Consider the following 9,561-nt stretch of genomic DNA (forward strand, 5'->3'; position numbering starts at 1 on the left):
GGGGGCGTGGCCTGTGTGTGTGTGTGTACGTGCGTGTGTGTGGCATTCCACAAGCCATCTGCGTTATACGATCCTGGGGGGCGGAGGGGACGACCCTCTTTGTAACAACAAGCCATTCCTCACTAGGGTGTTAAATTCTTTTCTCGTGCTGCGGGGAGAGACAAAGACGACCGGGATCTCTTTCTCTCTCCAACCCTTGAGTGAGAGAAAACAGATACCCCTTTTTCACCGTCCTTCCGTGGCAGTCTGGAGATTTCGCAGATAACCTCTGCCCTCTCTTGGAGTTTATTATTCTATACATTTATGTCCTTTTTACGATTTCCATCTGTGTTTGCGTGCTTTTGGGTTTGTGTGTTTTATGCATTATTTTTCTTTATTATTAAAAAAATATATATATCGGCAGATATTGTTAATATCAATTTTGGAAAAAGCTCATATCCAACAATATTTACGACAAAATCAAACTACATGGCACGCACTAATATCTAATCTCGATGCTTTAACGCACAATTCAAATGTCCTTCGTTTATTAAGTGGTCAAGCTAGGCGGGACCGGCTAGGACACAAACCCCACTTTTCACCCAGGAAACCGGAGAGCACAGATTTAGCCACTCCTTGACTCATTCTTATAACAAAAATCACATCTATTTATGAATGCACATTTTTTAATAAATAACAAATACACAATTAAAACAGGAGAATAATTCAAAGAGCATGTATTTTTTTACTTGACCCCACCCATCCCTCTGCTCCCTGCCCTCCCGCTTTCCCACCGTGGCCTCCCGGGTCGCTCTTCCCGGCTTGCTTCTCTTCCTCACCTCCTGCCCTCTCTCCCTCCTTTCGTCTCCCCAGCATTCCCTTCCCTACCCTCTAGCCGTCCACTCCCTCTCCACCCCCAAATGTTTCCGACCTTCCCCCTCCAATGCCCACCTGCCTATTCCCTCTCCCTCCTCCTGTACTTCCCCACCCCTCCTCTTGACTCGCCCCCCGGCCCCCCTCTCTCTCCCCCGGCCCCCTCTCTCTCCCCCCGTCCCTCCCTCTCTCTCCCCCCGGCCCCCCTCTCTCTCCCACCGGCCCCCCTCTCTCCCCCCCGGCCCCCCTCTATCTCCCCCCGGCCCCCTCTCTCTGCCCCCGGCCCCCCTCTCTCTGCCCCAGGCCCCCTCTCTCTGCCCCCGGCCCCCCTCTCTTTCCCCCCGGCCCCCCTCTCTCTGCCCCCGACCCCCCTCTCTCTCCCCCCGGCCCCCCTCTCTCTCCCCCGGCCCCCCTCTCTCTCCCCCCGCCACCCTCTCTCTCCCGCCAGCCCCCCTCTCTCTCCCCCCGGCCCCCCTCTCTCTCCCGCCAAACCCCCTTTCTCTCCCCCCGGCCCCCTCTCTCTCTCCCCCAGGCCCCCCTCTCTCTCCCCCCGGCCCCCCCTCTCTCTCCCCCCGGCCCGCCTCTCTCTCCCCCCGGCCCCCTTCTCTCTGCCCCCGGCCCCCCTCTCTCTCCCCCCGGCCCCCTCTCCTCCCCCCGGCCCCCCACTCTCTCCCGCTGGCCCCCCTCTCTCTCCCACCGGCCTCCCTCTCTCTCCCCCCGGCCCCCCTCTCTCTCTCCCCCGGCCCCGCTCTCTCTCCCCCGGCCCCCTCTCTCTCCCCCCGGCCGCCCTCTCTCTCCCCACTGCCCCCCTCTCTTTGCCACGGCCCCCCTCTCTCTCCTCCCGGCCCCCCTCTCTCTCCCCCCGGCCCCCCTCTCTCTCCCCACGGCCCCCCTCTCTCTCCCCACGGCCCCCCTCTCTCTTCCCCACGGCCCCCCTCTCTCTGCCCCCGCCCCCTCTCTCTGCCCCCGGCACCCCTCTCTCTGCCCCCGGCCCCCCTCTCTCTGCCCCGGCCCCCCTCTCTCTGCCCCCCGGCCCCCCTCTCTCTCCCCCCGGCCCCGGCCCCCTCTCTCTGCCCCCGGCCCCCCTCTCTCTCCCCCCGGCCCCCCTCTCTCTCCCCCCGTCCTCCCTCTCTCTCCCCCCCGGCCCCCCTCTCTCTCCCACCGGCCCCCCTCTCTCCCCCCCGGCCCCCCTCTATCTCCCCCGGCCCCCCTCTCTCTGCCCCCGGCCCCCCTCTCTCTGCCCCAGGCCGCCCTCTCTCTGCCCCCGGCCCCCCTCTCTCTCCCCCGGCCCCCCTCTCTCTGCCCCCGACCCCCTCTCTCTCCCCCCGGCCCCCCTCTCTCTCCCCCCGGCCCCCCTCTCTCTCTCCCCCGGCCACCCTCTCTCTCCCGCCAGCCCCCTCTCTCTCCCCCCGGCCCCCCTCTCTCTCCCGCCAAACCCCCTCTCTCTCCCCCGGCCCCCCTCTCTCTCCCCCAGGCCCCCTCTCTCTCCCCCCGGCCCCCCTCTCTCTCCCCCCGGCCCGCCTCTCTCTCCCCCGGCCCCTCTCTCTCCCCCCGGCCCCCTTCTCTCTGCCCCCGGCCCCCCTCTCTCTCCCCCCGGCCCCCCTCTCTCTCCCCCCGGCCCCCCACTCTCTCCCGCTGGCCCCCCTCTCTCTCCCACCGGCCTCCCTCTATCTCCCCCCGGCCCCCCTCTCTCTCCCCCCGGCCCCGCTCTCTCTCCCCCCGGCCCCCCTCTCTCTCCACCCGGCCGCCCACCTCTCTCCCCACTGCCCCCCTCTCTTTGCCACGGCCCCCCTCTCTCTCCTCCCGGCCCCCCTCTCTCTCCCCCCGGCCCCCCTCTCTCTCCCCACGGCCCCCCTCTCTCTCCCCACGGCCCCCCTCTCTCCCCCACGGCCCCCCTCTCTCTCCCCACGGCCCCCCTCTCTCTCTCCACGGCCCCCTTCTCTCTCCCCACGGCCCCCTCTCTCTCCCACCGGCCCCCCTCTGTCTCGCCCCGGCCCCCCTCTCTCTCCCCCCGGCCCCCCTCTCTATCCCCCCGGCCCCCCTCTCTCTCCCCCCAGCCCCCCTCTCTCTACCCCCGGCTGCCCTCTCTCTCCCCCCGGCCCCCCTCTCTCTGCCCCCGGCCCACCTCTCTATCCCCCCGGCCACCCTCTCTCTCCCCCCAGCCCCCCTCTCTCTGCCCCCGACCCCCCTCTCTCTCCCGCCGGCCCCCCTCTCTCTTCACACGGCCCCCCTCTCTCTCCACACGGCCCCTTTCTCTCTCCCCACCGCCCCCCTCTCTCTCCCCACGGCCCCCCTCTCTCTCCCCACGGCCCCCCTCTCTCTCCCCCCGGCCCCCCTCTCTCTCCCCCCGGCCCCCCCTCTCTCTTCCCCCGGCCCCCCTCTCTCTCTCCCCCCGGCCCCCCTCTCTCTTCCCCCGGCCCCCCTCTCTCTGCCCCCGCCCCCCTCTCTCTGCCCCCGGCACCCCCTCTCTCTGCCCCCGGCCCCCCTCTCTCTGCCCCCGGCCCCCCTCTCTCTGCCCCCGGCCCCCCTCTCTCTCCCCCCGGCCCCCCTCTCTCTGCCCCCGGCCCCCTCTCTCTCCCCCCGGCCCCCCTCTCTCTCCCCCCGTCCTCCCTCTCTCTCCCCCCGGCCCCCCTCTCTCTCCCACCGGCCCCCCTCTCTCCCCCCGGCCCCCCTCTATCTCCCCCCGGCCCCCCTCTCTCTGCCCCCGGCCCCCCTCTCTCTGCCCCAGGCCCCCCTCTCTCTGCCCCCCGGCCCCCCTCTCTCTCCCCCCGGCCCCCCTCTCTCTTCCCCCGACCCCCCTCTCTCTCCCCCCGGCCCCCCTCTCTCTCCCCCCGGCCCCCCTCTCTCTCCCCCCGGCCCCCCTCTCTCTCCCGCCAGCCCCCCTCTCTCTCCCCCGGCCCCCCTCTCTCTCCCGCCAAACCCCCTCTCTCTCCCCCCGGCCCCCCTCTCTCTCCCCCAGGCCCCCCTCTCTCTCCCCCCGGCCCCCTCTCTCTCCCCCGGCCCGCCTCTCTCTCCCCCCGGCCCCCTTCTCTCTGCCCCCGGCCCCCCTCTCTCTCTCCCCGGCCCCCCTCTCTCTCCCCCCGGCCCCCCACTCTCTCCTCTGGCCCCCCTCTCTCTCCCACCGGCCTCCCTCTCTCTCCCCCCGGCCCCCCTCTCTCTCCCCCCGGCCCCGCTCTCTCTCCCCCCGGCCCCCCTCTCTCTCCCCCCGGCCGCCCTCTCTCTCCCCACTGCCCCCCTCTCTTTGCCACGGCCCCCCTCTCTCTCCTCCCGGCCCCCCTCTCTCTCCCCCCGGCCCCCCTCTCTCTCCCCACGGCCCCCCTCTCTCTCCCCACGCCCCCCTCTCTCTCCCCACGGCCCCCCTCTCTCTCCCCACGGCCCCCTCTCTCTCTCCACGGCCCCCTTCTCTCTCCCCACGGCCCCCTCTCTCTCCCACCGGCCCCCCTCTGTCTCGCCCGGCCCCCCTCTCTCTCCCCCCGGCCCCCCTCTCTATCCCCCCGGCCCCCCTCTCTCTCCCCCAGCCCCCCTCTCTCTCCCCCCGGCTGCCCTCTCTCTCCCCCCGGCCCCCCTCTCTCTGCCCCCGGCCCACCTCTCTATCCCCCCGGCCACCCTCTCTCTCCCCCCAGCCCCCCTCTCTCTGCCCCCGACCCCCCTCTCTCTCCCCCCGGCCCCCCTCTCTCTTCACACGGCCCCCCTCTCTCTCCACACGGCCCCTTTCTCTCTCCCCACCGCCACCCTCTCTCTCCCCACGGCCCCCCTCTCTCTCCCCACGGCCCCCCTCTCTCTCCCCTCGGCCCCCTCCTTTCCCGCGGCCCCCCTCTCTCTCCCCCCGCCCCCCTCTTTCTCCCCACGGCCCCCCTCTCTCTCCCGCCGGCCCCCCTCTCTCTCCCCCCGGCTCCCCTCTCTCTCCCCACGGCCCCCTCTCTCTCCCCACGGCCCCCTCTCTCTCCCCCCGGCCCCCCTCTCTCTCCCCCCGGCAACCCTCTCTCTCCCCCGGCCCCCCTCTCTCTGCCCCCGGCCCCCTTCTCTGTGCCCCCGGCCCCCCTCTCTCTGCCCTCGGCCCCCCTCTCTCTGCCCCTGGCCCCCCTTTCTCTGCCCCCGGCCCTCCTCTCTCTCCCCACGGCCACCCTCTCTCTCCCCACGGCCCCCCTCTCTCTCCCCCCGGCCCCCCTCTCTCTCCCCCCGGCCCCCCTCTCACTCCCCCGGCCCCCCTCTCTCTCCCCCCGGCCCCCCTCTCTCTCCCCCCGGCCTCCCTCTCTCTTCCCCCGGCCCCCTCTCTCTCCCCCGGCCCCCCTCTCTCTTCCCCCGGCCCCCCTCTCTCTGCCCCCGCCCCCCTCTCTCTGCCCCCGGCACCCCTCTCTCTGCCCCCGGCCCCCCTCTCTCTGCCCCCGGCCCCCCTCTCTCTGCCCCCCGGCCCCCCTCTCTCTCCCCCCGGCCCCCCCTCTCTCTGCCCCCGGCCCCCCTCTCTCTCCCCCCGGCCCCCTCTCTCCCCCCGTCCTCCTCTCTCTCCCCCCGGCCCCCCTCTCTCTCCCACCGGCCCCCCTCTCTCCCCCCCGGCCCCGCTCTATCTCCCCCCGGCCCCCCTCTCTCTGCCCCCGGCCCCCCTCTCTCTGCCCCCAGGCCCCCCTCTCTCTGCCCCCGGCCCCCCTCTCTCTCCCCCCGGCCCCCCTCTCTCTGCCCCCGACCCCCTCTCTCTCCCCCCGGCCCCCCTCTCTCTCCCCCCGGCCCCCCTCTCTCTCCCCCCGGCCACCCTCTCTCTCCCGCCAGCCCCCCTCTCTCTCCCCCCGGCCCCCCTCTCTCTCCCGCCAAACCCCCTCTCTCTCCCCCCGGCCCCCTCTCTCTCCCCCAGGCCCCCCTCTCTCTCCCCCCGGCCCCCCTCTCTCTCCCCCCGGCCCGCCTCTCTCTCCCCCCGGCCCCCCTTCTCTCTGCCCCCGGCCCCCCTCTCTCTCCCCCCGGCCCCCCTCTCTCTCCCCCCGGCCCCCCACTCTCTCCCGCTGGCCCCCCTCTCTCTCCCACCGGCCTCCCTCTCTCTCCCCCCGGCCCCCCTCTCTCTCCCCCCGGCCCCGCTCTCTCTCCCCCCGGCCCCCCTCTCTCTCCCCCCGGCCGCCCTCTCTCTCCCCACTGCCCCCCTCTCTTTGCCACGGCCCCCCTCTCTCTCCTCCCGGCCCCCCTGTCTCTCCCCCCGGCCCCCCTCTCTCTCCCCACGGCCCCCCTCTCTCTCCCCACGGCCCCCCTCTCTCTCCCCACGGCCCCCCTCTCTCTGCCCCCGCCCCCCTCTCTCTGCCCCCAGCACCCCTCTCTCTGCCCCCGGCCCCCCTCTCTCTGCCCCCGGCCCCCCTCTCTCTGCCCCCCGGCCCCCCTCTCTCTCCCCCCGGCCCCCCTCTCTCTGCCCCCGGCCCCCCTCTCTCTCCCCCCGGCCCCCCTCTCTCTCCCCCCGTCCTCCCTCTCTCTCCCCCCGGCCCCCCTCTCTCTCCCACCGGCCCCCCTCTCTCCCCCCCGGCCCCCCTCTATCTCCCCCCGGCCCCCCTCTCTCTGCCCCCGGCCCCCCTCTCTCTGCCCAGGCCCCCCTCTCTCTGCCCCCGGCCCCCCTCTCTCTCCCCCCGGCCCCCCTCTCTCTGCCCCCGACCCCCCTCTCTCCCCCCGGCCCCCCTCTCTCTCCCCCCGGCCCCCCTCTCTCTCCCCCCGGCCACCCTCTCTCTCCCGCCAGCCCCCCTCTCTCTCCCCCCGGCCCCCCTCTCTCTCCCGCCAAACCCCCTCTCTCTCCCCCCGGCCCCCCTCTCTATCCCCCAGGCCCCCCTCTCTCTCCCCCCGGCCCCCCTCTCTCTCCCCCGGCCCGCCCTCTCTCTCCCCCCGGCCCCCTTCTCTCTGCCCCCGGCCCCCCTCTCTCTACCCCCGGCCCCCCTCTCTCTCCCCCCGGCCCCCCACTCTCTCCGCTGGCCCCCCTCTCTCTCCCACCGGCCTCCCTCTCTCTCCCCCGGCCCCCCTCTCTCTCCCCCCGGCCCCGCTCTCTCTCCCCCCGGCCCCCCTCTCTCTCCCCCCGGCCGCCCTCTCTCTCCCCACTGCCCCCCTCTCTTTGCCACGCCCCCTCTCTCTCCTCCCGGCCCCCCTCTCTCTCCCCCGGCCCCCCTCTCTCTCCCCACGGCCCCCCTCTCTCTCCCCACGGCCCCCCTCTCTCTCCCCACGGCCCCCCTCTCTCTCCCCACGGCCCCCCTCTCTCTCTCCACGGCCCCTTCTCTCTCCCCACGGCCCCATCTCTCTCCCACCGGCCCCCCTCTGTCTCGCCCCGGCCCCCCTCTCTCTCCCCCCGGCCCCCCTCTCTATCCCCCCCGGCCCCCCTCTCTCTCCCCCCCAGCCCCCCCTCTCTCTACCCCCGGCTGCCCTCTCTCTCCCCCCGGCCCCCTCTCTCTGCCCCCGGCCCACCTCTCTATCCCCCCGGCCACCCTCTCTCTCCCCCCAGCCCCCCTCTCTCTGCCCCCGACCCCCCTCTCTCTCCCCCCGGCCCCCCTCTCTCTTCACACGGCCCCCTCTCTCTCCACACGGCCCCTTTCTCTCTCCCACCGCCCCCCTCTCTCTCCCCACGGCCCCCCTCTCTCTCCCCACGGCGCCCCTTCTCTCTCCCCCGGCCCCCCTCTCTCTCCCCCCGGCCCCCCTCTCTCTCCCCCGGCCCCCTCTCTCTCCCCCGGCCCCCCTCTCCTTCCCCCGGCCCCCCTCTCTCTGCCCCCGCCCCCCTCTCTCTGCCCCCCGGCACCCCTCTCTCTGCCCCCGGCCCCCCTCTCTCTGCCTCCGGCCCCCCTCTCTCTGCCCCCCGGCCCCCCTCTCTCTCCCCCCGGCCCCCCTCTCTCTGCCCCCGGCCCTCCTCTCTCTCACCCGGCCCCCCTCTCTCTCCCCCCGTCCTCCCTCTCTCTCCCCCCGGCCCCCCTCTCTCTCCCACCGGCCCCCCCTCTCTCCCCCCCGGCCCCCCTCTATCTCCCCCCGGCCCCCCTCTCTCTGCCCCCGGCCCCCCTCTCTCTGCCCCAGGCCCCCCTCTCTCTGCCCCCGGCCCCCCTCTCTCTCCCCCCGGCCCCCCTCTCTCTTCCCCCGACCCCCCTCTCTCTCCCCCCGGCCCCCCTCTCTCTCCCCCCGGCCCCTCTCTCTCTCCCCCGGCCCCCCTCTCTCTCCCGCCAGCCCCCCTCTCTCTCCCCCCGGCCCCCCTCTCTCTCCCGCCAAACCCCCTCTCTCTCCCCCGGCCCCCCTCTCTCTCCCCCAGGCCCCCCTCTCTCTCCCCCCGGCCCCCTCTCTCTCCCCCCGGCCCGCCTCTCTCTCCCCCCGGCCCCCTTCTCTCTGCCCCCGGCCCCCCTCTCTCTCTCCCCGGCCCCCCTCTCTCTCCCCCCGGCCCCCCACTCTCTCCCTCTGGCCCCCCTCTCTCTCCCACCGGCCTCCCTCTCTCTCCCCCCGGCCCCCCTCTCTCTCCCCCCGGCCCCGCTCTCTCTCCCCCCGGCCCCCCTCTCTCTCCCCCCGGCCGCCCTCTCTCTCCCCACTGCCCCCCTCTCTTTGCCACGGCCCCCCTCTCTCTCCTCCCGGCCCCCCTCTCTCTCCCCCCGGCCGCCCTCTCTCTCCCCACGGCCCCCCTCTCTCTCCCCACGGCCCCCCTCTCTCTCCCCACGGCCCCCTCTCTCTCCCCACGGCCCCCCTCTCTCTCTCCACGACCCCCTTCTCTCTCCCCACGGCCCCCTCTCTCTCCCACCGGCCCCCCTCTGTCTCGCCCCGGCCCCCCCTCTCTCTCCCCCCGGCCCTCCTCTCTATCCCCCGGCCCCCTCTCTCTCCCCCCAGCCCCCCTCTCTCTCCCCCCGGCTGCCCTCTCTCTCCCCCCGGCCCCCCTCTCTCTGCCCCCGGCCCACCTCTCTATCCCCCCGGCCACCCTCTCTCTCCCCCCAGCCCCCCTCTCTCTGCCCCCGACCCCCCTCTCTCTCCCCCGGCCCCCCTCTCTCTTCACACGGCCCCCCTCTCTCTCCACACGGCCCCTTTCTCTCTCCCCCACCGCCCCCCTCTCTCTCCCCCCGGCCCCCCTCTCTCTCCACCCGGCCCCCCTCTCTCTCCCCCCCGGCCACCCTCTCTCTCCCGCCAGCCCCCCTCTCTCTCCCCCCGGCCCCCCTCTCTCTCCCGCCAAACCCCCTCTCTCTCCCCCCGGCCCCCCTCTCTATCCCCCAGGCCCCCCTCTCTCTCCCCCCGGCCCCCCTCTCTCTCCCCCCGGCCCGCCTCTCTCTCCCCCGGCCCCCTTCTCTCTGCCCCCGGCCCCCCTCTCTCTACCCCCGGCCCCCCTCTCTCTCCCCCCGGCCCCCCACTCTCTCCCGCTGGCCCCCCTCTCTCTCCCCACCGGCCTCCCTCTCTCTCCCCCCGGCCCCCCTCTCTCTCCCCCCGGCCCCGCTCTCTCTCCCCCCGGCCCCCCTCTCTCTCCCCCCGGCCGCCCTCTCTCTCCCCACTGCCCCCCTCTCTTTGCCACGGCCCCCCTCTCTCTCCTCCGGCCCCCCTCTCTCTCCCCCCGGCCCCCCTCTCTCTCCCCACGGCCCCCCTCTCTCTCCCCACGGCCCCCCTCTCTCTCCCCACGGCCCCCCTCTCTCTCCCCACGGCCCCCCTCTCTCTCTCCACGGCCCCCTTCTCTCTCCCCACGCCCCATCTCTCTCCCACCGGCCCCCCTCTGTCTCGCCCCGGCCCCCCTCTCTTCCCCCCGGCCCC

Source organism: Petromyzon marinus, unplaced genomic scaffold (genome assembly GCF_048934315.1).
Source record: "Petromyzon marinus isolate PM22_M1 ecotype Great Lakes invasive population unplaced genomic scaffold, UKy_Petmar_22M1.pri1.0 PM_Scaffold_77, whole genome shotgun sequence".
Taxonomy (NCBI): domain Eukaryota; kingdom Metazoa; phylum Chordata; class Hyperoartia; order Petromyzontiformes; family Petromyzontidae; genus Petromyzon; species Petromyzon marinus.